Source organism: Panulirus ornatus, chromosome 7 (genome assembly GCF_036320965.1).
Source record: "Panulirus ornatus isolate Po-2019 chromosome 7, ASM3632096v1, whole genome shotgun sequence".
Lineage (NCBI taxonomy): Eukaryota > Metazoa > Arthropoda > Malacostraca > Decapoda > Palinuridae > Panulirus > Panulirus ornatus.
In genome coordinates, this window is record NC_092230.1 from 3,388,547 (window position 1) to 3,394,736 (window position 6,190).

At 34.9% G+C, this 6,190-nt stretch overlaps 1 protein-coding gene across 1 annotated transcript in view; it reads right to left on the minus strand.

Annotated features, from left to right (window-relative positions):
* LOC139749329 (DBH-like monooxygenase protein 1 homolog) overlaps positions 1-5,614 on the minus strand; it is a 229,044-nt gene extending 223,430 nt beyond the window's left edge. Inside the window, exon 1 of the mRNA XM_071663051.1 lies at positions 5,572-5,614. The gene's annotated coding sequence lies outside the window, so the exon portion shown is untranslated. The remainder of the gene's footprint in view (positions 1-5,571) is intronic.
* Between the last annotated feature and the right edge of the window lie 576 nt (positions 5,615-6,190).

Below are 6,190 nucleotides of genomic sequence, written 5' to 3' on the forward strand. Positions count from 1 at the left end.
GATCACCCTACAACCATCCAATTGATCACCCTACAACCATCCAATTGATCACCCTACAACCATCCAAGGGTTCAACCTACGAAAACCCTTTATAGTGATCACTTCATAACAATCCAATTCACAAGCTAACAACCATTCTGCTTATAGTACCAAAACCACTTTACTGATTGTCTCTCAACCAGCTGAAATTGATCACCCTACAACCATTTAGCTCATTACCCCACAACTAACCATCTAGTTGCTTAACAACTAGTTATCGTCACTCAGATGATCAATTGCCAGGCTAATCATACGCCAACCATCCAACAGATCAATCAAGAGTCATTAATCACTCAGATTGATCATCGTCCCCTTGACTACCAAAGTACCCTCGATAATCACCATGCTATGATCAATCCCACTTGAACAAACCAATTACCTCTTCCTCTCTAAACGGGCTAGATAATCACTCCTTAATCAACTAGTTACATCAGCGTTCACACTAACAACCCAATTATATTCAGCTTTCTTACAATTATCCACCCTTCCCCCCCCCTCCCCCCTAATCTGTAGATCAGATAATGTCCCCTTAACTGACTTAATGGACCGATAAGGGACCTCTTTGAGTAGCTGTTCCATTGACCCTAATGACTCTGACCTCTAATTACACCTGTAGACTGGATCATCCCAGGTCATGCTGATTACATGGGTTTTTAAAGTACACAAGAACACAACACTCTCTACACTTGCTGCAGCCATCACCAAGAATGAGGGAAAATGAGTCTAGTACGAGGTGAAACAGAGTGACCTACCCTGATCTAGAATGAGGAGAAATGAGTGACCTACCCTGATGTACAATGAGGGGAAAATGAGTAATCTACTTTGATCTACAATGAGAGAAAATGAGTGACCTAACTTGCTTTAGAATGAGGAGAAATGAGTGACCTAACTTGCTTTAGAATGAGGGACTAATCAGTGATGTAACTCTTTAAGTATGAGGGAATAATGAGGGAGCCTAACTTATCTTAGAATGAAGGAAAAATTAGTACCATATATTGCTTTAGCATGAGGAAATAATGAGTGATATGATTTGCTTTAGAATGAGGGAATAATGAGTTACCTAACTTGCTGTTATACTCCAGGCAGTGGACCAATACCCTGCAGTTCTTTCATTATCATCAATTATCATTATAATTATCATTATCTTTCACAACCATTCAAAATATTATCACCTTATCAATATGAACAGCAAATGTCTTGTACTGGGACATGCTAACCCTTACTCCCCCCTTTTCCCTATAATTACCATTACTATTTATCATGGTCTGCAACGGCACATAATTCTCATAATTATCATCATGATCATCAAATAATCATCATACTTTATACCAATCAACCCATCACTATCATCAGAATAATCATGATACACAAACCCTACATTATCATCCTAATTATCATGATATCTAAAGACACTAAGCTTCATAATTATCATTACAATAATCATCATCACTCAACTCATCAAAGTCATCATTATCACAATAATCATCATGATTTACAGCACTGAATTCATCAATTATCATCAGGGTCATTATGACCTTCAACTACTTACAACCCCATCATTATAGTCATCAAGTCCTACAAAGATACAGTTACGCCTCATTACTATCATTATGACTTCCATGGGCCTTATAATGATCATTAGAATCATCATGACATACGAGAACAAACCACGTCATTATCATCGACTAATCATCACCTGATTAATCACATACGACTTCTTGTTCAAGTCCTCACAGTCTACCATTCACTGATCCGTCATTGACGTCAATACTTTGATATTGTGTTGTACATTGTGTTGTATTTTGGTCACTGTACTGGAGGATATGTAGGGAGGAGAGCAGAGCCAGGTGTTGACCTGCCAGAATGATTACTGCATACAGGAACAGATCCCACGAGAAACGAAAAACGACTCAAACTTGTCTTCCTTAGAAGAGAGAAGGCTGAGAGGTGATTTGATGAAGGTATTTAGATTAATCGCTATATAATGATATTCATATATATATATATAACATTATATATATATATATATATATATATATATATATATATATATATATATATATATATATATATATATATATATATATAATGATGATAATAACGATAATAATAATAATAATAATGATAATAATAAGTTATATGATATCATACAGAGGCTAGTGTTGTCCGACTTCACTCCCAAGTACTTTGTCTTCAACAAGGTTGTTAACATGTGGAATAATTAACCAATTAGAGTAGTTGAAAGCAGGACCATAATTACGTTTAAGGCAGGGTAAACACTTCGCTTTAAGTCCACGACTGAGGCTATTTGTATTCTACTTACCGGAAGTGTTTACAAGAATTTGCTATGGAGTCATCTGCATGTGTTTGTGGTAGGGTTGTTATAGTGGACCAATGAGGTTGTTATAGGTCGAGAGGTTGGGAGGGGGTTAATGATATCCTCCATCACCACCTCCACCCCCAACAACCCCCACCCATCCCGTCATTACCATCATTATGATCAGAGTCATTATGATCTACAGTGACAACCATTCCCATCATTATTATTATCATTATTATCATAATCATTAATACTATCATTATTATTATTATTATTATTATTATTATTATTATTATTATTATCATTATTATTATTATTATTATTATTATTATTATTATTATTATTATTATTATTATTATTATCATTATTATTATTATTATTATAATTATTATTATTATCATTATTATTATTATTATTATTATTATTATTATCATTATCATTATCATCATTATTATCATTACTATTATCATTATCATTATTGTCATTATTATTATCATTATTATTATTATTATTATTATTATAATTATTATTATTATCATTATCATTATTATTATCATTATTATTATCATTATCATTATCATCATTATTATCATTACTATTATCATTATCATTATTGTCATTATTATTATTATTATTATTATTATTATTATTATTATTATCATTATTATTATCATTATTATTATTGTTGTTGCTATTCTTATTGTCATCTAAATTATTCTTCTTGACACTATCAAGTCTGGAAAGACACTAAGGTATTAAAACAACTATTTCTATCATAATTCTTACGTTCATTAATGTTATGATTATCAGTATTATTACCATTATCATAGAATTATCATCGTTATTATAATCATCATTAATATCATTATGAATTTTCATTATAATTATCAGTGATATTATTATCATTATTCGTACCAATCTTATCATTCTTGTCATAATTGTTATCATCATTATTATCATTATCATTATTGCCATTATCATAATTATCATTATCATTATCATAAAGGCTATCATCATGACTGTTAATATTATCATCATCATTATTGTCATAGTCGTTATCATTTTCATCATTATTACCAGTACAATCACTTTTACCATTCCCATTATTGTAACTGTAATCATAACTATCATGACTATTATCATTAACAACAACATTGACTTACAAATGAGCCCAAACTAATCATCATTAAGATCATGATGACACTCATCCACACTCAAAGCATCATTATCATCATCATTAATGACCCCAGTCATCTTGGACATGTCAGTATATTAGTCCCAATCACAATTATCATCATCATCATCATAAATAAAGTTGTTGATGACCTGCATCATCATGATGACTTTAAACAACAGACGAATCATAACTGCCATCATGACATGCCATCATTATTCATCTCTTATCATCAGAATCATCATTATATAACCACATACATATGATGTCTACCCTTATCTTTATCATCACTATCATCATGTGTAGGGATGATACCATACCTCTTCATCATGATCATCATTCCTGTACTCATCATAATCATGAATAGATATTGTCATTAATGCCTTAACTGCAGATTAATCTGCACCACTACCCTATTTCATCACCCAATTCGCATCTCACGTCCCCCAAATTTTTCTTGCCTGCCCCATTTGAACTAAGCCAACGGCTCGAGAAAGAGATCTAATAGTAGCTTTCCAATTACACCAATTTTGAATACCCTAATTATTCATTATGGTATAGATATGTCTGGAATAATAGAATCACAAGAAGTAATTAGTTAAATCATAAGGTTATTTGATGATACATATTAGACATAGGGTGATTTAACGACCCATTTTGGATAAAGGAAGAATAATTCTACTACCCTGATTGGAGGGTGAGGGAGGTCGACTCCATCACCCTAGGTGGCAGGAGATGATCGACTCCATCACCTTAGATGTGCCGGAAAAGGTCAGCTCCATCACCCTAGATGTGCTGAAGAAGGTCGACTCCCATCGACCTAAATGGCTGAAGAAGGTCGACTCTATTAACCGAAATGGCTGAAGAAGGTCGACTCCATCACTATAAATAGCTGAAGAAGGGCAGCTCCATCACCCTACATGACTGAGGAAGGTCGATTCGGTCACCCTAGATGTGCTGAGGAAGGTCGACTCCATCACTGAGGATGGGCTTAGGAAAGTCGACTCCATCACCCTAGGTGCACCAGAAGAAAGTCAGTTCCATCACTTTAGATGTATTGATGACTATCGACTCCATCACCCTTGATGGAAGATGGTCAAATCCATCATCCTAGATGTGTGGAAGTGTCTACTCTATTACCCTAGATGGCAAAATTTGATGTCTATCACCCTGAGTACAATGAAGAAGAGTGACTCCATCACCTAGAGGGCAGAAAAAACGATAACTCCATCAACCTAGATGTGCAAAAGTCAATTCCAGTATCTTAAATGTGATCAAAAAGGTGGATTCCATCACCTTAGGTAGATGAAGAATGCCGGCTCCATCACCCTAAATGTACTGAAGAAAGCCGGCTCCATCACCCTAAATGTACTGTAGATAGAAGGTCGGCTCCATCAACCTTGTACTTAACACTAGTACTTGTACTTACTTATACTAGTGACCGGAGTCCCAGTACTGGTCATTGATGAGAGAGAGAGAGAGAGAGAGAGAGAGAGAGAGAGAGAGAGAGAGAGAGAGAGAGAGAGAGAGAGAGAGAGAGAGAGAGAGAGAGAGAGAGAGAGAGAGAGTCACAATGCTTTTTTTCCGTTTTTTGATATTTTATTTTGGACTTATTAAATAAATGTACATAGATATATATATATATATCACATATTCACTTGTCTGGGTAATGTACATATATACATGTAAATTCATATATATATACCCCACTTCTGCTAATCTTTCACCACTATCTTTATTTTTCTCTGTTTTATCATATAACTTATATTTTTTTATATCATTTAGGACGGCAAAGTGTATTTATATATATATCATCCATTTACCCCCCAAATATATATATATATATATATATATATATATATATATATATATATATATATATATATATATATATATATATATATATATATATATATAAACTTCAAAATCCGGTTACATGATTATATATATTTTTTCCGTAGTATGACGAGTTTACGTAAACTAAGTATTCTATAGCCTCAGAGGGCTAGGGGCGCGCCGGGTTTAAATCACAGCCAACCTAAGGCGACGGAGGGGAGCGCCGGGGCCAGAGACGTCTGCCCTCCACCGAGGCTACAGCGATACTGACCCACCGGGCGTGTTCCTTCTCGCATCCCGCCAACCCTCTGACCCACCGGGCGTGTTCCTTCTCCCATCCCGCCAAACCTCCTCGCCACATATTTTCCATATCCCCTCCCATTCTGTCTCTCACTCACTCTCTCACTCCTCGTATTGACCTTACACAAACCGTGTATTCTCCCCCAGCGCATAATACGTCTTTTCTTTCTTTTAATTCAGTCTTACACTCGGGAGGTGAGGAGCCAGGGTTCAACTCACGATGGCGAGGATATTGGCTACTTCTAGCCCAAGTTGACGAGCTGCTGGCGGGATATTGCTTCCATTGACTTCATCATTACAGTATTCTAAGACCAAATTCTCGCAATTATATCAGAATTTGATGATCAATTACACACACACACACACACACACACACACACACACACACACACACACACACACACACACAGACATAAAAGACAGAAATTCTTAGGAATTTAAAGGAATTTTTTTTTTGAGTTTTACGATAATCTGAAAATTATTGCCTTCAAGATTACTAAGAATTTATTAATTCAATCGAA